The sequence below is a fragment of the Furipterus horrens genome, unplaced genomic scaffold (assembly GCF_987537825.1).
Source record: "Furipterus horrens unplaced genomic scaffold, mFurHor1.1.pri manual_scaffold_6, whole genome shotgun sequence".
Lineage (NCBI taxonomy): Eukaryota > Metazoa > Chordata > Mammalia > Chiroptera > Furipteridae > Furipterus > Furipterus horrens.
In genome coordinates this window covers 52,042,855-52,068,256 of record NW_028327176.1, presented here as the reverse complement: position 1 = coordinate 52,068,256, position 25,402 = coordinate 52,042,855, and the positions used below count along the sequence as shown (strand labels likewise).

The 25,402-nt window shown below is 40.6% G+C and overlaps 1 protein-coding gene across 2 annotated transcripts in view; it reads left to right on the top strand.

Moving 5' to 3' along the window:
- The first annotated feature begins 304 nt into the window (after nucleotides 1-304).
- PAIP2B (poly(A) binding protein interacting protein 2B) overlaps nucleotides 305-25,402 on the top strand; it is a 37,237-nt gene continuing 12,139 nt past the window's right edge. Inside the window, exons 1-2 of one of the 2 annotated variants that reach the window (XM_090280288.1) lie at nucleotides 305-494; nucleotides 1,119-1,175. The gene's annotated coding sequence lies outside the window, so the exon portion shown is untranslated. The remainder of the gene's footprint in view (nucleotides 495-1,118; nucleotides 1,176-25,402) is intronic. The other variant, XM_090280287.1, reaches the window with a different exon arrangement.

Sequence of the window (25,402 nt, the reverse complement as noted above, 5' to 3'; positions counted from 1 at the left end):
GCTCCTCCCAGCAGGACGCCCAATGCCTTGGCTTTCTGCCTAACAGCAGGAGTCTCCCTCAAGAAGGCACCCCACCTGGAGGGAAAGAATGAAGGGAGAGAAGAGACAGATGTTAGTACCAATCAGAAGCTAGAACTTCTGAGGGAGTGGGCGGTAACTACTTCACATTTAAGCCAATAAGCACCACACGTGCCCTTCTAGGTGACTGAATGACATCCTCTTCAGTCCAATAGATGAATAGGGCGGTGCCCAGCAACCAATGGCTTGGGTTCGGGGGCGGGGTGAGGAGTCGAGCTGTAAGAGGCAACCTGGCGAGTGCTTCTCTATGCTGTGGCTCACGCTTTGGTACTAGAGGCCAAGACTCTTTTGGCGACGACGAACTCTACGGGGACGGCTGAGGCTCTCAAAAGAGCAGCGGGGTAGGGTCTGAAGGAGAGGCTTCAGGTCAGCCCCGGAGGGCTTAGGCGCCCGCGCCGCAGGGGAGGGTACCCGCGGTAAGTGCTGCTCTCCCGGTTTGAGGGGCCGCCCCGCGCCTCTTTTCCACCACCCTCGGGGCTGTGAGGGCCGGTGCGCGCCCCCCCTGAGCTCCAGTGGGGAGGTTAAGCCGGCAGGTCCCACGTCGGATCAGCTGCGGTGCCCCTTCGCCCTTGGAAGCGCGGGGCTTCTTAGTCCCTTTCTTCGCGCAAAGGCGCGCTATTCGTCTCCTACCTCCCAACTTCCCAACACCCCTGCCCCCCGCAACCCTTTCTAACAGCTGAACTGAAATCTCTGGTATGTGAGTCCCTTTACAACCTCAGTGCAACACTGCTAGGCAAATTAACCATCGTTCCATCGCACCCCCGCCCGCGGCCCCGGGACCCCCTTCCCGCGGTTGCGCATTTTTGCCCCTCCTCCATCCACTGCCCCTCCTCACCCCCGTGCGTTTTTTGCGTTTCTTCTAGTCCTTCCTCCACTCCCTTTACTCCAGCCCTCATTCTTTATACCTAATTTGAGTTAGGGACCTTGGCTATTTCTCTTCTGCCTTCCCTAACGCGAGTGAGTCCTTTACCCTCCTCGCACCCTCTACATTTCATCCTCATCTCTCATGGAAACTAACATTTTCCACTTGCCCCTTCCAGGCAACTGGAAGGTAAACACCGGAGAGGCAGACTACACTGTACAAGGAGCTTTACAAGGTTGGAAACTTTAATCGGTTTTGTAAATGGTAAACCATTCTTGTCTTCCTTTAAATGGCATTGGGTCATTATATTTTCTCTAGAACCTTTGTCCGGGTACAGCTGTTTTGGTGATAATTTATGAAATGCAGTTGAGAAGCATTTACTGGCAGCAAGAAATTTAAAATGTATTATTATTTTTAAGTAGATAGAATTGGATTACATTTTAAACAGTTTACCTGGAGTGTCAGAGTTTGCAGTGTGAGGGCCTGACCACTCTAGTTTGTCATAAATTATAGAACATACTTTAGCTGTATAGCACAATGTGATTTGATTACACCCAGCTGTGGGTAATATAGTATTAAAACTGTTTTTAAGTGACATTCTGTATTCCCCTTTCACAATTTGTATTCACCTTCATAGTATATAAGTTTGGATATCAGTAATGTCGATTCTAGCCATATGTTCTAGATAATAGCACATACTATGTTGTGCCTAAATAAAATTATGCTAATAATTTCATGGGGAAATTATTTGATTTAGACTTTAGAGAGTTTTAAAAATATTAATCTGGGTATTGGAGGGTTTTGTAACTGAGGGCTTTGTTTTGGGAAACGGGGGAAATTGAAGTACTGGGATAAGCCTGATGGACCCATTAGGCTGTGTGTGTATGAGAGTGCATGTAGAAGAGAATACACGTGTAACAGTGCTTAGTTTCATGATCTTACATAAATTGGAATTGTTTTTCCTAGTTCTCAGTGTTGAATTGTAAGCAGTGAATTTAATATCATGTCCAGGCTGTTTTGGCCAAAAATTTGCAAACTTTTGTGAAAAATTATTACCGTTTTTCTTATTCTATTTGTAACATACATATCAGTATGCTTCCTTGTATGGTAAGACTATATATTGTATGTAGAGAAGTCAGATAGAGTGAATTAAAAGGAATCTTTACTATGAGGATGCAACATTGTCCAATGGACCATATGTTCGAGCCCTATTAATAAATCACACTAAAAAGAGGAAGATCTTAAAGCTTTTCCAATAAATGCTCAGGTGTTTATAACAATAAAAAGAATTTATGACATAATTCTTAGCATTCAAAAAGAAAAGTCCTGGACAAATAGCAAATCTATGAGTGAGTCACAATTGTGAGTAGGTATAAGGCTGCAGTTGGAAACCAAAGTTATTTTGTACTGTCTTTTCATATGGATCTGTACTTATAACTAGTCGTTTGCAAATTTAAAGACTATAGTTACAGTTTCTTCCTAGAGGACTTTCCTTTAAGGAGTTCACAGTTTAATGGAAAGAAGACTTGAAAACAAGAATTAAATGTAGAGGGAGAGGTTCTGTAGTACAGGATGTGAACAGAGCTCAGAGAAGCACAGTGGCCCCGTGTCAGAACCCTGTCACATCTCAACTGCTCTAGACCTCCTGAAGTGCCATTTTCCTGAACCTACCTGTTTTATTTCACACACGTTGGCTTCTTTCTGTAGGTGTTATTCTCTTCCACAGTGTATGTGCCCGGAGAGGTCCTATTTCAAAATCTTGAAGCTTGCCACTGGCCTCCACTCTATCCAAATAATTGTTTTCTATATCTTTCTGTTATTTTACTATGAATTATTACAGTTGATTCTCATTATTCACAGTAATTATGGTCTATAAAGTTACCTAGATCACCAAATTAGCAAATATGGAGCATTGCTCCCAGGGGAAAAAAATACACACACACACACACACACACACACACACACACACACGTACGTGTCACATAGATTATAATATTAAGTACTAAGTACAACTCATCCTGGTAGATTCTGTTTTTTTATTTTTACAAAGGAGAAAATGAGGTTCAGAAGTGTTAAGTGACTTGTCTGAGGCCGCCCCCTAACAGGTGTTAGGGTTTTAGGATTCAAACCATTTCTTACTGGCTCCAGTGGCAGAGCTTCTTGCACTACAATGCACTGCCCCCTACCGTTTGTGTCCCTGTATGAGAGCTGAAAGCAGAGAACACTGCCTTGTTCTTTCTACCTTCGCTGGAAATGTGAGGGGAGACTCAAAATTTTTTCCATTCTATGAATGACTGCGAAAGTGCCACAAGTATTGATTTTAGGATTACAAGTAAATTTTAACAAGTAGGCAAATTCTTAAATACAGGACTCACAAATAATGAGGATCAACTGTACTTGTAAATGATCCCTGGAGGCTATTTCCTGGTACCACACGCCCCCAGCACTTAGTCCACTGTAAATTCCTTAGCTTTGAGAATTCATTCACATATTCATTTATTCAACAACTTTTTAATTATGCACTTACTTTAAGTCAGGGTCTGTTCCGGACTGGTGAACAAATTAGAGATTAAGCTCCTGCCCTTATAAGATGTTATATTCAAGTAAAAAAGACAGTGGGCAGTGTAGAGCTCAGGGGAGAGGTCCAGGTTGGAATTATAAACTTGACCAAAGTGAAACCTAGTGCACCCCCTCCCCTTTACATTCTCTAGAATACTGACTTCCAGAACACTTCCATTCTGCTCTGTGCATAAACGCTTCCCATTGAGCCAAGCCATGTCCTAGGTGATCTCCTTCAGTTCAACTTGTCCTTAGTTTGGGCTCTGAACCCTGGTCCAGTCTTTTGTGGCCAAAGAAGTAGGATTGGTTTCATTCATTATCTGTCCCACAGACATAGTGTATACAGAAGGACCCCTTGGAGACCATTTCTTCAGGAGACAATTGAAACTACAGCAATCCTTAGAGTTTGCTGAACCTCTGTCCATTTCAAAACCTATCACATGATCATAGATAATGTTCAATAAAGCATCTAACAAAGTTATTGACACATGCCACAATATTTCATAAAGCTTCCTTTTGGTGTTACATTTAATATTATTATTGTGTGGTTATTTTGTTCATATGGCTGTCTTCCTTTCTAGACTGAGCTCCATGAGGCAGGATCTACATCTTCATTCTTCTATCCTTGTCACTTAGTACAGTGCCTGTTATATATTAATAAATGCACAAATGTATGACTTGAGGAATTCCTAACTCTTTCTGAAAAGATGGGAAATATGAAATGTTCCTAGAGAAGGTATTGTTTAAGCTCGTTCTTACAGGGTAAGTAGGAATGTCTTCCTAGTGAATAAAATCTTGAGACTGTATGCTAAGTTTGGACCAGCAGGTGCAAAGGCACAGAGATATGAAAAGATAATGAAGATTACTGAACACTCCTAGTAGATTTTTTAAAAAGCAAGCAAACAAAAAACACCTAAGGAAAAAATTATAAGTGGGCTTGGCTAAAGAGCATGTCACAACTGAGTGAGTTAACCATGATGACAGCTACTTAGTTATGAATGTAAATTTTAGGGAGAAACTTTCTCAAGTTGTTGGCAGGGTATCAGTAATAGTTTAGAAATAGAAGTGCTGAACTATGGGAACTGTTACACTGCAATAAAATTATTTACTTCATCAGGAAGCTCGTGTGTCCCACACTGTTCGGGGTGTTTAAAATATAATCAAACTTTATTCCTGAAGAGCTCACAGGCTAGCAAGGAGACAGATGGACTGATTTATCATGTGATAAGTGAGGGAATATATAAATAAAATGCTATAAGGAGAAAGGACTAGTTAGCACTGAGGGGAAATTTTCTCAAATGAGGTGATAATTGAGCTAGAGGGGAGTTCACTAGACTGAATTAGGACTTATTGAATTCATATTTTGTGGTAAAAGATTTAAGAATTATCTATTTTTGCTATATGTGTTTTGAGTTTTAATTAATAGTTATATTTATTCAAACAGTTTTTCTGAACACAAAATGTGCATAGTTATGTCATAGTAGAAGAATTTTGTGTCATAACTGGTTTAACCACAAGTTTCTTTACTGCTAGGCTTCTCTAGAGCCTTTATTATATTATTGTCCATTGTGAGCTGTGGATCTTCAAAAGGGATACATTGCGTTTCTGTGGCCACTCCCTCCCCCACCCCCACAGCATACCTAAACACCTTTTGCAACAGAATTATATGAGACATAGTTTGAGGAACGATGAATTAAAATATATTTTACCAAACCATGATTTATCAGTGCTCTCCATGTGCATTATAAAATAATATGTATAATCTTAAATGAAAGAAGGAGAGACATTTGGAAAGAAAGAAAATATTCTAACAGAGTTATTATCATCCCCCCCTTGAAAAGTATGGCTTACCCATATTCTCAAATTTCTTTGGAGGTACCCGGGGGTGTTGCAAAACTAGGACAGAAGTCAGTTCAGGGGGCAAAGCCAAAGGTCATCTTGAAAGTGAGACTCTTCCAACTTAAGAGGATGCTGCTTTTATTATGTGTTAATATTAGGCCATATTAGACATTATGTTTTGCCAGTCAGATATTTCGTTTAGGAACATTCTGAAAATTCTCGCCGTATTCTGACTTGAGTTTTGGGGGTTGTATGCTAATGTTCTCCTTTGATAATGTCTGATTATATGAGCATTAGGGACTGAGGCCTTATACTATGTAATTTTAATTCATCTGCCAATTCTGATTGTGTAACTCCCAAGGAATTGTTAAGATTAAGGAAGCAGTGATCACTTTTTAGAAAAAAATATTTATTTATTTATTTTTAGAGGGGAAGGGAGGGAAAAAGAGAGGGAAAGAAATATAAGTATGTGGTTCCCTCTCACAAGCTCCCAACAGGGGACCTGGCCCTCAACCCAGGCATGTGCCCTGCCTGGGAATCGAACCAATGACCCTTTGGTTCACAGGCAGGTGTCCAATCCACTGAGCCACACCAGCCAGGGCATGATGACGTTTTTGATAGTTCACTGAATTTGAAGTCAGAAGATGTTGGTTTGAAATGTGTCTCTGCCAGCTTTCTATTTGAATGACCTTGGGCACAGCTACCTGACCATCTGTTGCCTCTGTTTCCTTTTTGATAAAATGAAGGTACATAGGGTTAGTGTAAGAATTAAGTGTTGCACATGAACATACTTTATAAACGTTGAAGCACTACAGAAATATAACAGACAAAAGAAACGTACCAAGCTTAATTTGAATTAACATTTTAATTTTAGTTTTTAATTTTACATTAAAAAAATAGTATGTAAAATTCAAAAGCATTGGTAGACATAATTGGGGGAAAACTACAAAGCCCTCCATAGATTTACCATACTGAGACAATGGTTAATATTTTGATGGATATATTTTATACTCTATGCATATTCTTGTCTGCATATGTAGACATATACCATCAAACCTCGATTCTCAAATGTCCCCCACCTCAAAAAATTCATTTCTCAACCAAGTTGTAAATGGAAAAAATGTCTTAGTTGTCAAACAAAGTGGATTCTCCATCCAGCAACCCTTTCATGCTGATACATGTATGATCAATCACATGTCTCTTATTCAACAAACAAAGGAGATTCAGTTTTCGAACAAGCTGCTTCTCAGACTTCTGGAATGAATTAAGTTCAAAAACCAAAGTTCCACTATATGCATTTTTTATATTAGAAATGGGTTCATCTTAGGTGTTTGTTTAGTCATTTTATTTTTATGAGATAAATTCTCTAAAAGCAGAGGTCTCCGACCTTCTTGGTACCAGGGACTGGTTTCTTGGAAGACAATATTTCCACGGACAGAAGTGGGGCAGAATAGGAGGCAGAGCTCTGGCAGTAAAGTGAGCAAAGCTTCACTTTCTCACCAGCTGGTCACCTCCTGCTGTGTGGCCCTGTTCCTAACAGGCCACAGACCATACAGGTCCCCAGCCCGAGGGTTGGGGACCTCTGCCTAAAAGTACAATTGTTTGGTTCAAAGAATTATTAAGTCTTTTGCTACATGTTGCTGTACAGAATGAGAACTAGAAAAGGTGCTATCTTCTTAGCCTGGTGAATGTGCGACCTTGTGGTAATCTAATATCCTGAATCACTTCAGAAGCTTCATCAAAGGCACATTCAGAAAAGACCTTGATGTATGTATGCAGTTATGCTTGACATTGTAATGGCATGATAGGAATGACTAGTGCTTCTTAACAAGGAGCTGGTTAAATAAACTTTGGTACAATAGTCCCTCTCTATATCACGGTTCACTTATCATGGCCTCACTGTATCACGGGATTTAAAAAAATATTATATTTAATTATTTATCATGGATTTTTCGCTATATCGTGGGATTTTGCAGTACCGTATATGTATGTTGTTAAAGTTGCATAGATTTAAGAGTGTAGAATATGTTTAAGAACGTAAGTAGTGTTTATAAAAGTGTGGAAAAGGTTAATAAGGGCCTGGGAATGGTTTATAAGTGTGTGGGAAGGGTTTATAAAGCCTTAAAATATATATAAATACTAAAATAAACGTAAGGTTCCTACTTCGCGGATTTTCACCTATCGCACGTAATACCTGCGATGTGAGGGAATACTGTACATCCAATTCATGGAAGATTGTATAGTTGTAAAAAAGAATGAGGAAGATCTGTGTACCCATGTAAAGGAACTTTAAGATAATGTTTTGATTTTTACAAAGGAATAAGGTATGAAACAATGTGTTTAGTATGCTTTTTGTGTTGAGAAAGAAAGAAGAGTAGAATAAAAACATACATTCATAGTTGCTTATAATTGCAAAAAAATTCTGAAGTGTTATATAAGAAATGGAACTGGGATTCCCTTTACACATATTCATATATACATACGAGGTCTGTCCAGAAGGTATCCAGCCATGTAATATGAAAAATAGAGACATTTATTGAAGAAGATAAAGATACAAGAAACACTGTACATGGGACAATGGTGCCTCTGTCCCCTTCAAAGTAGGCACCTTGGGACCTCACACAGTTCTCCCAAGCACCATCATCTGCCGCGTTGTATTTTCCTAAATCTCATTGACAGTCTGAAATCTCTTCCCTTTCAAAGGAGATTTTAGTTTTCAGAAAAGCCAGATATTGCAGGGTACCAAATCTGGGCTATCGGGTCACCTGGGTGATTTGATGTTTCACCAAAAAACTCTGCATGAGATATGATGCATAGTGGGCCCGTTATCATGATGAAGCTGCCAGTCTCCAGTTGCCCATAGCTGAGGTCTTGTGAATCATCTGAACAGTTTCGACAGAAGAGTGTTCAAGCTTAACGCAAAATTTGATGCATATTTGTTGCTCTACTTGCTCAGTCATTTTGAATGCAGTGGCCTCACAGTACAGATGCTCACCCAAGGGCTTCTACTGTCCCCAGTGACCAGTACAGTAAAGTCATCATTGTTCATGTATGTGCATTGCAGTCCACTCTTCTTGCTGCAAGGTTACATTGATTTCATGCAAACTGTTCTTGTTATATTAACAATGGCTGGACTTTCTTAGGACAGACCTCATCATACATACATATATATATATTTAATCCTCACCTGTGAATATGTTTATTGATTTTAGAGAGAGAGGAAGTGGGGAGAGAGAGATATCTATGTGAGAGAGACACATCAATTGGTTGCCTCCTGTACACTCTCTGGACAGAGATTGAACCCACAGCCTCAGTATGTACCCTGACTGGGATCAAACCCTCAACCTTTTGGTGCATAGTGACGTTCCAACCAACCAATCCACCCAGCCAAGGCTGTGTGTGTGTGTGTGTGTGTGTATGTACTTTTTAAAATTTTGGATCATGTGTTTGTATTACCTTTTTATAAAATGAGTGAATGAATGAATGAGGTTATAAGATAGAAGGTAAAAGGATCATAGGGGCTACCCACTACCTAGCAAATATATAGAAATAGTAGCAAAAATTGGAAGAGTGGCCCCAGGAAGGGACTGGCAGCCTTTTTTCTTCTTTTACTCAGTTTTGTATATTTTAAAAATAATTTAAGAACAATGAAACAATTTAAAACATTACCAGATAGCAGTCCCCATTGCTTTAATAGCTGGTTTCTTTTTCATATTCACTTGTAGTATTTTTCATATGCATACATATTATTTTCTATTGTAATCACACTTTTTATATTTTTAAACTTAATAATATTTTTTCACATGAGGATCTATTTAAAAAAATGAAGGTAAGGAAGCTTTGTCTAGTACACATCCCAGAAGTGGGCTGATCTACATCAGGAGGAGATATTCAAGTCCTCTAATCTACATGAGACACACATATATGAGGGGAAAAAAGAGATTTAAATAAATATAAATGAAAGTAACATTTCTCCTGATTATAAAATAAAACATGTTCTTTTTTGTAATTACTCAGGAAAAAAAAAAATAGAAAAAAAATGACCTTTAATTTTGCCACTCACAGCATTGGAGTTCTTTTGCTTTTTAGACCTTTTTTTATGCATATAAATATTTTAAAAAGTAAAATCATTATACATAGTCTTTTTTTCACTTACTGTAGTTTGGGACTATTTCCATGGCAGTAAATACATTCTGGCATCATTTTAAATAGCTGAATATATATTATTAACTAACAAATGCCCCCCTGTGGTGAAATTTCTTGTACATGCATTTTAGCAGACTTGAGCAGGTATTTTTGCACTGAATTCCTAGAAGTAGAATTTCTTGAGGAAAAGAGTACAAAACAGTTAATATAAATTTTCAAATTATCCTGTAGAAAAATTGCTTACATTTATATTCCCACATACAGTTGAGTGAGAACTCCAGTTTCCTACCTACATTTGTTATCTTTGCTGGTCTTTAGACAGAAAAATCTCACTTTAAATTTACATTTCTTTGATTTCTAGTGACCTTGACTTTTTTTTATATGCCTGTTGGCCATTTTTATTCCTGTAAGAATTGCCTGTTTCTTCATTGCCTATTTTCTGTTGAAGCATTTGTCTTCTTTAAAGTAATTTTTAAGATTTCCTTATAGGCTAAGGATGTAAACATTTTAGTTCTTGATGAGGTTGCAAATACTTTCCCCCAGAAAGTAATTTGCCACTTTAGTTTTGTTATCTTCCTAAATGAAAACTTTTTTTTTCCTGTAGTGTACTCACATCTATCCTTTTTTTTCCTTCTGTAACTTTTCACTTCCGTGGCTTTATATTAAGAAAGACTTTCATCCATCTCAAAGTTAAAAATATTTATTCAAATGTTGTATTTTTTGCCATTTTGAAACTTAATCTGTATGTAATTCATTTTTGTGTGAAGGTAGGCAGTTTGTTTTTTATTTCCCCTCCCACCCCAGTTTTCAATGGCTGAGTGGTTGCCTCAATGATTATTTGAGAGAGACTCTGGGTTTTTTCTAGTGGAAAAATCACACACACACACACACACACACACACTCTGGGTTTTTTCTAGTGGAAAATCACACACACACACTCTGGGTTTTTTTAGTGGAAAATCACACACACACGCACACACACTCTGGGTTTTTTCTAGTGGAAAATCACACACACACACACACACACACACATACACACACATACACATGTGCGCGCTTCTTTATTAGCCAAGGTTTTTATCCACTTTCCATATGCGTAAGTACTTAAGGAAAATATGCAGCCCTTCCTCAAATGATAGGGAGTGAAAGGGAAATGCAGATCAGTTCAGGGTTGGAACATCCAGGTATTTTACACAAGGTCAAAATCACTTCCTCTTACTTAATCGTCCTGTTCTTCACATTTTACTGACAAGGATATGGGGCTATACAGAGAAAAACAGAGCAGGTTCCCTTTTCCTTAAAAGCCACTTTGTATTTCTATTCTATCTTTAAAATCTCCCGGAGGGTAGGATTCAGAGCAGGCCTGGGAGACAACCTGCCGGCTAAGGGCCCAGCTGGGGGCGGCTCCGCAGGTCAGTCTTTTAAACTAAGCCTGTCTGCTTCCCACATTTCCCCATGTCTGTCTGTCCCCCACAATTATTCTTTCTCCACTATGTGAAATCCAATTTATAACAACGACCAAATTCCTCTTTCTGGGCTTTGTGTTCCATTGATGTGTTTATTTCTATGCTCATTCTATACTGTTTTAATTAATTTTATATTTTTCCTTATTCTTTTTAAAACATCTTATTGACTATTTTTATGTAATTATTAACCCACCTGAAATTAGAATTAATTGGTCAAGTTTTCAAAAAATCATTTTTGAAGGTTTTATCAGAATTTAACAAAAGCTTTATATTAATTTAGGAAGAGTTAATATTTTACAGTATGTCCATCCATTCATTCAAGTGATTTTAAAAATATTAATTAATTAATTTATTTTTAGAGAGTGGGGAAAGGAGGGAGATAGAGAGGGAAAGAAACATCAATGTGTGAGCGAAACATCAGTTGGTTACCTCTCACATACCTCCAACTGGAGACCTGGCCAGCAACCCAGGCATGTGCCCCTACTGTGACTCAAACCTGTGAGCTTTTGGTTTTAGGATGACATCCAACCCACTGAGCCACACCAATCGGCATATTCAGGTCATCTGAAAATTCTTGCAATATGTTGTTTTATATTCTATATATTTATTAGCTTTATTCTGAATTAGTAGATTTTGTGTGTGTGTGTGATATTATAATTTAGGTCTTTTTTTCTTTTTTTAAACTGGTTGTTAGTTTATATGAAAGCCATTTTGTATGTTTATTTTGCAACCAGTCTTACTAAGTTCTTGCTGTCTCTAATAGTTTTCAAGTGATTTATGATAGTTGTACCTCTTATCCTGCGTTCTTGATAGATTGCATTGGATGGTAGCATTAAAAGTTACAAGTAGTCATGATAGTGCACGTTCCTAATCTTCTTCCTTTCTTTAATGGGAATGCACTGAAGTTTTGAGACAGAGAGATGCTTTTGTGAGTATATTGATTGCAATGAAGAAGCTTGGTTTTATTTCTTTTTTAAAAATGTATTCCATTCTAAAATGATTTTTAAAGATTTTATTTATTTTTAGAAAGAGGGGAAGGGAGGAAGAGAGAGGGAGAGAAACATCAATGTGGAAGAGAAACATGGATCATTTGCCTCTTGCATGCACCTGACTGGGGACTGAACCCACAACGCAGGCATGTGCCCTGACCAGGGGTCGAACTGGGTGACTTTTTGCTTTGTGGAACAATGCCCAATGAGCTGAGTCATACCAGTCAGGGCTCCACAATGATTTTTTAATGTGTTTTTAAAATACATTTCTGGCAAATATTGAGGTATTTATGTATTTTTTTTTCCCCTTTGCCTAATATGATAAAATACATTTTTATATTCCTCTATTTTAGACCATCTTGCATTTCTGGGCTGAACCCTATTTGATCAAAGTGGTTTTGTTTTAAATAAATTGCTTGATTTTATTTGCTCATGTTTTATTTGAACTTATATGTTTGTAGCATAAAAATAGGTCTGTACTTTTCTTTTGAGCTAATTTTGTTCTTTTTAATGTGTTGAGTTACCTGTATATTAATAACTAAAGGACGCTTTTCATTTCTTTGTGCTCTGAAACAGTTGCATAGGAATTATCTGCTTTTTGAAAGTAGGCACTGTAGGACCAGTCCACAACTGGTCTTGCCCAATGTAAAATGCCATAATCTCAGTGATTTTAGTGTACATAGGAGCAGAACAGAATGTAATTATCTAGTGAGAGCTGACTTTAGGTTGATAATGGTGTTCTTGGTCTTTTTATTGCCAAAGCTAGTACTCTAGTATTACACTCATTATCTGGATGTTTTACAGGACCTTTGTTTTAATAGTGAACAGATATAATTGTTGAGTTCTGCAGTGTCAAAGATATACAGCGTGCCTATCAGGGTTCTGCTTCATTCCACTGAAAGCAAGAAGTTATGTAATAAAACTTTGCTGGGCTCGAAGCTTTTGAAGAATAGGGTGTTCTGACTTAATTTTATTAACTTGGAAATATAAAGGTGAAAAAAAATCCTAACCTTTAACTCCCTGTTGAATGCAGTTCTAAGATGGAGCAAATAATTCCACTTTACTTCTTTAGTAAGTTTCAGACTTAGCTCATGTTTTATTATAGAATTCCTAATGTGTCTGAGACTCACATTATAAAGATCCTTATTTAAAACTTTAGATGTATGAAAATGTATTGTATGTATTCAGGCTGATGGGTACAGATGCCGAAATCTCTCATTGCAACATGTTTTCTTATTTAACTCATAAAAATAAAACATATTTGATTGAGGGTGGGAGTTAGGAGAAGATTGTTTTTAAATTGGATGTCTTTATTTCATACTAAGATAGACTGCTATGCAGTAGCCCTGGCTTTGGACCTACAAAGGTTGCCCTGGCTGGTGTGGCTCAGTGGACTGAGCACTGACTTGGGAACCGAAGAGTCCTGGGTTTGATTCCCAGTCAGGGTGCATGCCTGGGTTGCAGGCCAGGTCCCCAGGTGGGGGCGCTCGAGAGGCAACCACACATTGATGTTTCTCTCCTCTTTCTCCTTCCCCTCTCCTCTCTCTAAAAATAAGTAAGTAAATCTTTTTAAAAAAGAAAAGAAACACATTTTTCTACTTGCTGTACACCAGTGGTTCTCAAATTTAGATTGCTTCAGAATCTCCTGAAGGGCTTATTTCAACAGATTGCTGGGCCCCACCCAGAACTTCTAGGGTGGGGTCTGATAATTTGCATTTCTAACAAGTTCCTGTCTGAGGTGATACTGATGCTGCTGGGCCAGGGGCTATATTTTGAGAACCACTGCTGTATACTAATTGTAAATACTAGAAATCTAATTCTAAAGGTTGAATTTGGTCTGGGAGCGTTGCATAGGTTATGGAGCAAATCATGAAAGATTCAGCCGTCTGCTGCCAGCATAGTGTTTTGGTCAGGTAATTAGTAATACACCGTGACACAGCACAATTCTCTTTTCATGATTGTAACTCCTAGCCAAATATCAAGTAAAAAATTGTTTCATTTGCAAGGCTTGGAGACCTGGGGACTCTGGTCAGATAGGATTTAATGATTAATCCCATGAAAACGGGGGTTATTTAAATGTCCTTTTCTCTCTCCCATTACTTAACATTTGGCCTTGCTTTAGAAGGGTCCAGTAATTTTTTTTAATGTTAAATAACTGAGTGCTTATTAAATTGAAAGTTTTATGTGTTTTTTAAAGATATTCTTGAAATGTTTTAAAAACAATAATTAAAGAGAATAAGAAGCTTTTTCCAAAAAAATGAAATCACTGGAATTTCTTTATCTTATTGTAATGTTGGAGAACATAGTCTGCTGCATAAAACATCAGAAGTGTTATGAATTTTTAATTGTTCCAATGATTTGTCATTGTATTGTTTGAGGAAATACTAGTAGTTCTTGTAATCCCTCTGCAGATGAAAAAGGAAGGCCAAAATCATAGACCTGGCATAGAAACTGGATATGGGAGACAGCTATGGAGGAATAGATAGATAGATACACACACATATATACATACATATGATACACATGTTACAGAACCCCTGGGCTGCTCCAGTTGAAAACAAACCCATGGGCTCTTTAGTTAGGGGCCCGATTGCCTGCCACCAAAATTATAACTCTCAATACCAGAGTTTGGTGAAAAGAAAACGAATTGTTTATTTAACAGTTATATAGATTTAGTTATTTGCGGATTTCTGTTATTAAGTCTTATGCTCTTTAAAATACCCACAAACACATATCCTTGCCTCCCCCCCTTCCAAACCAGGCTAGTTTTAGGGAAGTCAGAGAAACTGTTTCCCTACTTTCCAAACACAGTTCAGCTTTACCAGCAGCTGCCAATCATTCAGTCTGATTGGGGAGGTCCTTTCTGTGCTGTGGTGCCCTCCAGCTCTCAATGCAGAACCACCTGGATTCTCAGCCTCCTTGCAAACTGCCTTCTTCCTGCAAAACCGCGTGGATCTTCTCTCCTTCTCAAAACTGCATGGCGAGAGCCTCTTAAAGCAGCCTGGAGACTCCTTCTCCAAGCCACATGGAGGGAGCACACGAGAGAGCGAGAGAGCAAACCAGAGAGAGAGAGCTAGAGCCCGAGAGCGAGCGCGCGAGAGAGTCAGAGCGCCAGAGCGAGAGCGAGAGCCAGAGAGCGAGAGTCCCAGAGTGAGAGCACAAGCAAGAGCCAGAGAGAGTCTGAGCGAGAGTCTGAGAGAGTCTGAGCGCCAGAGCCAGAGCGCGAGTGAGAGCCCGAGTCAGAGAGTGAGAGTCAGAGCGCCAGTGAGAGCCAGAGCCCGAAAGAGAGCTTGAGAGAGTCTCAGAGCGAGAGTCTGAGAGAGTCTGCAGCTGCTTATATATCCCTGACTGCGTCATCTGACACAGTGGGCGTTGCAAACAGTTCTGACCATTCACAGGTCCTTACGTAGGCTCTGTGTGCTTTCCATACCGTCCCCTGGTTCAAGACCCCTCCCATCTGCCTGAGGCTTTGGATGCATTAAACCATTTGCATAAGAAAGACAGTAGCCACCAGCCTCAGGCATGTGGAAGCATTTGAAAAGCTGCTTACTTCTCCCCATCCCCCAGCAGCAAACTCTGGGGATTTTTGGACTCCCCTGTTTCTGTAACACACATACATGCATATATTACTTAAATTATTTTTTTATATAGACAAAGATAACTGTTCTGAACTTGAGCATGATATAGAAACTTCAAGTTGAAGAGAAAGCAAACTCTGGAAACCTCATCTTCTCACAGAGGAAATTTGCTTCAACAAATTTTTCTCACTTGTCTGCTATGTAATTTCTCTTGTCCTACTGTGAGAAACGCTCACAATAAAAACTGGGACACAGGACTTGAGCAGTAAAACGAGGCCTTTATTCACGAGTCTGCAGAGCCGGGCGCACCCTCACAGCCAGGAGAATGTGCGCGCCAAGTAGACAAAGGAAACTGGTTTTATAGTCTTAGCTTCCCCACCCTGAAATTGCCACCCTAAAGTGATTATCTTCTTTGCCCTAAAGTGAGAGCGATTAGCTTCCCCGCCCTAACGCAATTAGCTCCCCCTCCCCGCTCCTTCTTCCCCGTTTCTCCATTACTGGTTACTCCAGAGTTACAATCTAACACGGTTATCTAAATGCCCCTTCTGTGGTTTGTAGATATGCCAGTGATGTCAGCTCCCTTCTCAGAGACCCTCTAATTACATTTGCCCTTAAGACCCTTTAATTACATTTGCCCTTTGTTACTAATGACTTTTCACTGGTTTGAGAATCACTATGTCCTTGTTTCTAACAATTCCCCCCTGTCTCTTTTGGAAAATTGACTACTCAAACCATTCTATTTATCCCTTCAAATTTAAGGAGGATTTCTCAACTTTCTTCCTTATAGTTAGGATTCCCTTTGGTCTCTTGGAGGAGGAGATTATGAAAAGTTGCTGGCATTTGTTTAGTTAGTGCAGTCTCAGTTAGCCTTTGAACCAAACCTCTGACGCATGGAATAATACAACAGCCTAAAGCTGTGAGGACACCTGCTACCACTATGAGGGCTACCAGAGCTGATGAGATCATTCCTTTCCAGTTGCCAAACCAGTTTTCTAACCATCCTGTTATGGGATTATCAATACCTGAGTTTTCTGCCAGCTTATTTGCTAAGATAGTTAGTCCCTGCAGAGCCTTAGTGATAGATCCATCAGGGGCTGTATTATTAGGGATAAAGGTGCAACACTGCCCCCCAAGCATTACACATACACCTCCCTTTTCTGCCAGCATCATATCCAGTGCCATCCTGTTCTCCCAAGCCACTCAACTGGTGGCATCTAATTGTTGAGCGATTCCTTCTATAGTATTCCTAGTATAATTGATAAACCTCTGTTGGTTATAATAAATGTAGTTTATCTAATCAACAGAAGAGCACTGACTTAAACCCTGCTGCTATCTGATTTCAAGCTTTAAACTTATCTGGAACTTCTCTGGGGACTTCAATGGCGTCACTATAGATATGAGGATTATAGGATTCACCAGGCGCCACTGACCTTTTTTTCTTAACAGGGGCAGTCTGGATCGGTTTTGGAAATGCTAGGGTAAATGGGATAGCCAATTGAACAGGGCACAGGTTCCACTTCACCTGTTAGGTAGGATTTTCCAGAGACTCCTCTGCCCACAATACCACCAGACATCTGACCTGGGGATTCGGAGGGGAATATAGTTGCTGGCCCCACTGTAAAGGTGGCTCGCATTTCTGGTATGAGTGCATATTAGGAGTTCTTCCACAGGGGTACCCGAATTCGCTTCCCACCTAGAGAGGCAAGAAGAGTAATTCATGGGCCCCACTGAGTATGAAGGGAGGGATTGAGTCCCATTACTCCTTATAGAGGGAAGAGGAGAGACAAGCTTCTGCAAGTCCCATTTCCCCATGCATTCTCATCCTGGTAGAGAGCGAGCATACAGGCCATTCCCGAGGGGTCAGAGTCCCAGCCTAGTGGAAATGGTACGACCTGTGCCTGGGGTCTCCCTGTGGTACAAGCATAACAGTTGCGTTTATTCAGGGAATTAACAGCAAATTTGACCCATTCTACCCAAGCATTTGCGTCTCCGTACCCAATCTCTATCTCTAAGGTTTGTCTGAGGTTTAATACCTTAAAAACTTTTACCTTGGCTGGATTATTCTGGGGTCTTTTCTGAGGTGTTTCTGAGATCTAGCTGAGAGAAGTTAGATTTTCTAGGGAAGGAGGAGTTGTCACTAAGTGAAGACCTAGCCATCTTACTGGATCTATGCCAGATACATCCACTCCTAAGCCATAAACTCTGGTAGCCACATGGGGTTTCTGACTTAAGGCCTGTGGCTGGTTAAGTGTTAGAAGAGGGTTGCACTGGAGAGGCTGGCAGTTTGGGGAAGGAGCACTTTGGTGAAAGTTATTTTAAGCAAAAGAGAGACCAGTTTTAAAATGAAGCCCATTGACCAACCCATACTTCGCCAACCCAACCACTTAGTTCAGCCAAACTGTTGAGTCTCAGGAGGCAGCAATGCAGATGGGCTTCTTAAGTGCGGCTTGTATGTACAGACAACCACTCAGGAAATTAGATCATAGGCTTATGCCCTATGAAAACAGAAACACACACACATGTTAATTCACACAACACAATTCACAAACCAGTCTTTAAATTTGCAAGACTGTCTTATTGGGAAGATATCCAGTTGCAAGGCATTTGATATTCTTCTTGCCTGTAAATTAAGCATTGTTGATGTCACAGACCTGTTTTAACTTTCGAATGAAAACAAACTTTGAATTAAAATGAACTTTATAGACACAGTTAGCTGCACTAGTTTATAGTCTACCACTGAGCATTGTGATCTTCCTCAAATCATGATTTTTCTCCCTAAGATTACCCTCCTCGTTATTAAAGGGACTGCATTAAGTCCAGTTTTAATTTAGCCTGTTCATTTGCATAAATACAACAAGAGCAGCCATTGATAGCATAAATCTTTTAAGTCTGCTTTGCTGGAACTTACACAAGGAACCTTCAGGATTACCTTTAGTCTGCCCTCTGGGCACAGAAGCTGAGCCACATACCTGCCATCTGGCCTTGCCTGTAAAACCCATGCTTTTTACAAATTCTTCAAGCTTTCCATTGTGCCTAAAGTTTCCTCCTAGCCATTTATCAGGGAAGCAACCTTTGTTTCTTCCCTAGAAAGATTGCCATGGACCGCACAACCACCCAAGGTGCTAGGCCTTTCCCTCATGGGCTTGCATTAGCCTAGGCATGCCTCCTTCAGGCATGACATTCCAGTCAAAGCCTCGGCTGACAAAAACCACCATTAGCAACTGGTCTTATTAGTTTTATGCAAAGGAACCTTATGTCACTTCTTACTTCTTTACAATGCCAAATACTGGAGGGTTCCCGTAGGGAGAAAAATATAAAGGCGTGAAGGAAAATCCTTGTCCTTCAAAACTGCATTTCCATGCATTATACCTTCTATTACTAAAACCATACAATTTCTTCTCAAAACCTTTATAAATTTCTAACAAATTTTTCATTTACATGCTTTACACTTCTTTTGATTCCCTTTCTTTCATGTGAAGTTTTAAAATTTCCCTGGGAAACCTCAATTTTTCCTTTCAGAGCATAAACAGAACACAAGCAGCTGAGGTTTTCTTTTCCCAGGTTTAAAGCTTCCATAACTTTCTTTCTTTTTTATAATTACAACTTTCCTCAGACCTTCTGCAACATTCACAAACTTTCTAAATACCCTTTACTGCTTTAGATTTGACCATAACATGCTTCCAATCCTTGTTCTTTTCCACACGGCGAAGAACTGTACTTAAACTCAGTATCTGGCAGCTAAAAGTTCCTAGATTTGCAGAGATATTCTGCAGCTTTTTGAAGTTCCTGCTTCTCCTCTTCTCTTCTAACATACGCTTTCTGAGCTTTCCTAAGGAGTTTTTCAGTTGCTTTATTTGGCCCATTCATTTACTTTTTGCAATTTCTTACAAATATTTGGCCAGTTTCTGTTACAATGGTGACTTTTAAGAGTCCCTGTCCCACAGCATTCTCTGGATTTAGACCAGAATACTTCCTCATTTTGTCCCTAAGCTTCTGCAGGGATCTGATGGAGCTGTATTTCGAATGCCTTGGAGACATTCTGTGCATGGGGAACGGACTCCTTGATTCCCCTGATGATGAGGCTCCTAAGGTCTTTCATTTGAGCCCTAGCCTCCGGCCTGTTATCCCAATCAGGGTCTATACTGGGAAACTTCTGTTAGGCCGGGACAATTTCCTGACCGGGGGGATGTTCCCTTTCCCATATCCTCATAGCAGCCCGTCTGATCACTCCCTTCTCTTCCCCACTGAAGATGTCTAGTATAGACATTAATTCTGTCCACATGTATATGCTGGGTCCGGGGAACTGATCTAATTATTCTGCCAGTCCAAGGGGGTCCTTTACCAAGCGCTTCATATTGCACTTGAAGTTTCTAACTTCAGTGCTTGTTGAAGGAGCATTTGACATATCTAATATGTCCTGGACCCATGGAGACTTCCCTAAGGGGAAACCGGCTGCTCTGAGGGAACGGGGAAGTTCTTTAGGTCTTGACTACATTGTTTCAATTCCTTTCTTAATTTAGATAAGTTGCCACCAGCGCCGTAGGTGTCATGGGGGCGGATACTGGTGGGGTATCTGCTAGGTGTTCCTGGCCTCTTCCGTCTGTACTGTCCGTCCACGGTGCCTCTGCCCAGTTGGCCGCCGGCTGGCCAGGGCTATAAGGCAGTGGGAGACAGGACAGAGGGTCCCAGGCCTTCTCTTTTTCTTTTTTACAGGGAAGAGACCTGCGGATCTGCTGGTAGGTGGTGATCAGCAGAGAGTATATTCCCTCTCTTCCTTAAAGGCTGATGCCTGGCCCTGGCTGTTGTGACCCAGTGGACCAAGCACCAGCCCGCGAACCAAGTGTCGCCGGTTCAACTCCCAGTCAGGGCACACGACCAGGCCACACGCCAGGTCCCCAACTGGGGGCATGAGCGAGAGGCAACCACACAGCGATGCCCCTCTCCTCTTTCTCCAAAAACAAACAAACAAACAAACAATCCAAAAAAGCTGAACACACATATAAGACCAGGGCTTAACAAACCCAACATTCATCAGACCCAAATCGGGGCTAGAAGACAGATTTCCCCCAAATGGGTTCCTTTGGCCAAAGGAAACAACAATAATTTACCATTGTCTGTTTTTCCTTACTTTTGGTCCCCACCCCTAGGCCTAAAATTTCCATTTCCCATCCTCAGCTGATTCCCATGGCTGAATCCGGCTGTGTTCTCAACCTAACGGACCCAGCAGAGGGGCACTCCACACTCGCTTACTTGCACACAGACCGAGATGCTTCGTTCATCTCCGGCCGCTTCCCTCACAGGACAATGGACCCAGCGGAGGTGCACTCCGGCCGTCTCCCTAATGGGAGGACGGACCCAGCGGAGGTGGCACTCCGGCCATTTCCTCACAGGACAACGGACCCAGCGGAGGGGCACTCCGGCCGCTTCCCTTCACGGGACAACGGACCCAGCGGAGGTGGCACTCCGGCCGTTTCCTTCACGGGACAACGGACCCAGCGGAGGTGCACTCCGGCCGCTTCCCTTCACGGGAGAACGGACCCAGCGGAGGTGGCACTCCGGCCGTTTCCCTCACGGGAGGACGGACCCAGCGGAGGTGCACTCCGGCCGTCTCCCTAATGGGAGAACGGACCCAGCGGAGGTGGCACTCCGGCCGTCTCCCTCACAGGACAGCGGACCCAGCGGAGAGGCACTCCACAACTCGTACCAGCCACACACACAACTGGTACCAGCCACACGCACAACTCGTACCAGCCACACGCATAATCAGCTTCCCGAGGATGCCCAACCACCAAGGCGGTACTTAAGTCCAATTTTCCTACCTTGGCCCGTGCACGAGGTTGCCTAGTTGCCGCGGTGTTTGCTTTTGTTTCCCCCTGCGTCGATCCACTGCTGTCCCAACAAGAAGTCTCGGGTCGTTTCCGGACACTGAGGCGCGTGGGCCCTGGGTCAAGCAGGCCACCCAAAAGCGGGTAGGACGCGTCTCCCCGCCTTGGCTCAGAGCCCTTCCCGCACACAGGCGGAGGATCCCGGACGAGCCCCCAAATTGTGAGAAACGCTCACAATAAAAACTGGGACACAGGACTTGAGCAGTAAAACGAGGCCTTTATTCCCGAGTCTGCAGAGCCGGGCGCACCCTCACAGCCAGGAGAATGTGCGCGCCAAGTAGACAAAGGAAACTGGTTTTATAGTCTTAGCTTCCCCACCCTGAAATTGCCACCCTAAAGTGATTATCTTCTTTGCCCTAAAGTGAGAGCGATTAGCTTCCCCGCCCTAACGCAATTAGCTCCCCCTCCCCGCTCCTTCTTCCCCGTTTCTCCATTACTGGTTACTCCGGAGTTACAATCTAACACGGTTATCTAAATGCCCCTTCTGTGGTTTGTAGATATGCCAGTGATGTCAGCTCCCTTCTCAGAGACCCTCTAATTACATTTGCCCTTAAGACCCTTTAATTACATTTGCCCTTTGTTACTAATGACTTTTCACTGGTTTGAGAGTCACTATGTCCTTGTTTCTAACACTACTGCCAACTAACTGCCTCAGTTTTTCAAGTTGATCAGCTGGTTCAGCATTGACTGTTGAAGGAATAACTGATATTGCAAGCAGTGCATTGCGCACACTCCCTACTTGGAAATGTTCTTGTTTCGTCCCCCTTTTCTTCAGAGAAGACTTTGAGGAAAAGAAGAACAGAACCAGATCCTACAGATTAGACCAGTGCTTCTGAAGCTTGGCCGCACATCGCAAACAATTTCCAAGAGTGGTTAGATCAGAGATACTCAATCTTTAGGATTTCACAGGCCAGTAAATTTTCAAAAATATTTTGAGGACAACATACAATTACAATTTTTTAAAAGTAGGGATTGTAAAAACATTCTTACTAATACCATTCTATAAAAGGATATTTTAACACCAAAAGACATAGCAAGGCCTTAATTCAATGCAAAAAAGCAGTTCTTTAAATTGATTAAATTTAACCTAATGAAAAACACTATGTGGTCCTAATTTTTCTTAATTCACCACAGGCTGGTCAATGTTCAGCTGACTACATAAAAATACTTCAGCAAGTCTTTAAAAATACCTGCAGGCTCAGAGATCATGATTCAGAATGTCTGGGGACGAAGCCCCCAAATCTACATTGTGTTTTAGAAAGCTTTCTGACAACTTTGAATGTTTATGGTAGGGAATATAATTTATTTTGATTTAAACACGCTAGCATGTGGTGTGACCTTGTTTGTATTTTCTTTCCAAAGACCTGGTCTTACCATTGAATAGCATTTTTCTTCAGCCTGGTTCCTCTATTCCCATTAGCAATATTTAAGAAAAATCAGAGTTTTATAGCATAGTCGTCTTGGAACTAAAGTGGGAAGTGTGAGAGGGTAGGATAGTGGCTAAAAGCATGGGCTTTGGGGACAGAAGGACTTAAACTGAAGCCCCAATATGGCACTTACTAGTGTTGTTTCTTAGGGAAGGTGTTGAATCTCTGAATAGTGGAGAATTCATCTGAAAAACCACAGTAATGACAGCACCTCTCTGCGAAGATTGTTGTGAAGATTAAAAGAGAGAATGTTAGTGAAGTACTTAGAAATGCTGTTGTTTTTTTTTTCTCATCTTTCCCCGTTTTTGGGTAAATTACTTGTTGATCTTTGTAACCCAATTGTCCAGTGAAGCCCTCTCTTTCATTTGTAGGTCTGGATAAACTTCCTTCAAATACTTTCCGAATTGATGACTTACCTTTCCAATCCAGTTTTGCCCTTGCAATTTAGATGTAAAATTCTACCTTTTCAATGGTTTCCACATCAAAAAAATAAAAAAAGAAAGAAAGAAGAAGAAAAAACCCATAGGCCCTCAAGCCTTCTATGGCCCTAGCACTTTTACTGAAAATTGAAGGTCTTTGAGTAGAGATCACATTGTGCAGTGTGAGCCTTTCACTATCTGAAATGTACCCTTTTGAGTATTTCTTTCTTTACTTGTTCCAGCGCTGTGCCCCCATTAGCTAGAGAAATGTTCCCCTTTCTCTGATTGAACAGTTCTGTTCTTACCCTCATCCCTCAAGGATTCTCCTAATCCAAATTAATTTTCAAGGAGTTTCTCCCACCAAAAATGGTACCCTTTCTGAAAAGACTTCCAGTGAATACAGTTTTCTCTACCTCATTATATATGTATTTAGACTGCTTGGCTGCCCTCTCCTCACTTTACTGGGGCAAACTATCCTTTTTTTGCCAGGAAGATACAAAATAAATATGTGGTCTCCGGTGATTTTTCTTGGGACTCGTGGTATGGGTTTTTTCTAGTTTAGGTAACTGTACTGTGCCAAGCTTTTTATGCCTAACGTGCAGCTCTTGAGGAGAGTGTAAGTTACCTGGTGTTAGTAAATGCTAAAATAGTAAATAAGAACATGTAAAAATGGTTCCAAGAATAGAAGTGGGAGGGTTTTTCCCCCCTCTAGAGTAATTTAACCTATCAAGAACAGATTTCTGAGTGATGGCATCACACTGGCTATCGAGAATAACTTAATACTCAATGAAAGTGCTTAGCTGCAGATCCTAGCCCCTATAAAGGCATAAGCAGTCTTCCTAGGAAAGGGATTTAGAATACAGCATTCTAGAAATGGCAGTCAACAAATTATTTAGTGGGGAATTGGTACACAAAATCATGCTAGAAGCTGTAAAAGGCTCGATTCTTACCCTCAAGAAACTTCTACTTGACTGGTGTGGCTAGGTTGGTTGGGCATCGTTCTACAGACCTAAAGTTGCCGGTTTGAATCCCATTCAGAGCACCTACCTGGGTTACAGATTCGATTCCTAGTCAGGGTATGCGTGAGAGGCAACAAATCATTATTTCTCTCTCATAGTTATTTCTCTCCCTCTCTTTCCCCCTCCTTTCCCCTCTCTCTAAAAAGAAATAAATAAAATCTTAAAAAAGAAACTTCTCAGGTTATAATAGACTGTTTCCAAAACAAATAATGTATATGTGTATAATATATGCACTCAAATACATATATAATCAAATATGAAATAGGGGTGGAGGTTGGGGAGATCTTAAGCAGAGATCGTTTCAGGCTTTTATAGTGGCATTTCTGGTATGCATTTAAAAAACAAGTCAAACTATTATCAGATCAATTGAAGACACTTGAGGCCTTTGTTATTGAGAAAAGTTACACATATTTCACATGTAATAATTTGTCCTTTGGAATGTTTTTGACTAGTGTTATCTGCTAAAGATTTTAGTTCTCAGTATTTCCCCTGTTAATAGCATATATCTTTTTTGGAGCTGGATATGGAGAAATCAAAGTCTCTGATGTAGGACCATTTGATATTATTCTTGGAGGACAATTGATGGCCTTAACCTGCAGGTGTGGAATCTGAGTGCAAGGCTGGGTACAAAGAACTTGACCTCAACTGTAGGCAAGTCTGTTGATTCTACCTTTGGAAGTACCTTTAAATGCTTTACGGAGTGTATTTTATGTCTGTCCTGTACTTTTCCAATAGGTAATAGCAATGTCACAGAATATCCTAAAGGCATCATGGTTTCTAAAAGTTTGTGTGTTGTTAGTAACTGTTAGATTAAAAAACGTAATAAATAAATAATAAAAGCAATTAGGGGACTGCTTGATAGTTAAAGTTAAACAGAACTTCTCAGAGCAATGAATTTACTTGTCCATGGATTTTTTTTCCCCCCTAACAAGCAGTCACAAGACTGGTGTTTTGTAGAATATCAATTTGGGAACTACTCAGTAGGAATTAGGGCAATTGAGATTTGGACTGTTCCATGTAGAGTTTTCCAGTATTTTGAAAAAAACTGTCCTTAATCTTTAGTCTTTCTATAATCAGAATCACCTATAGCAGTTAATAAGCAAAAATACAAATGTTGGGTCTTGGCTTAGGCCTA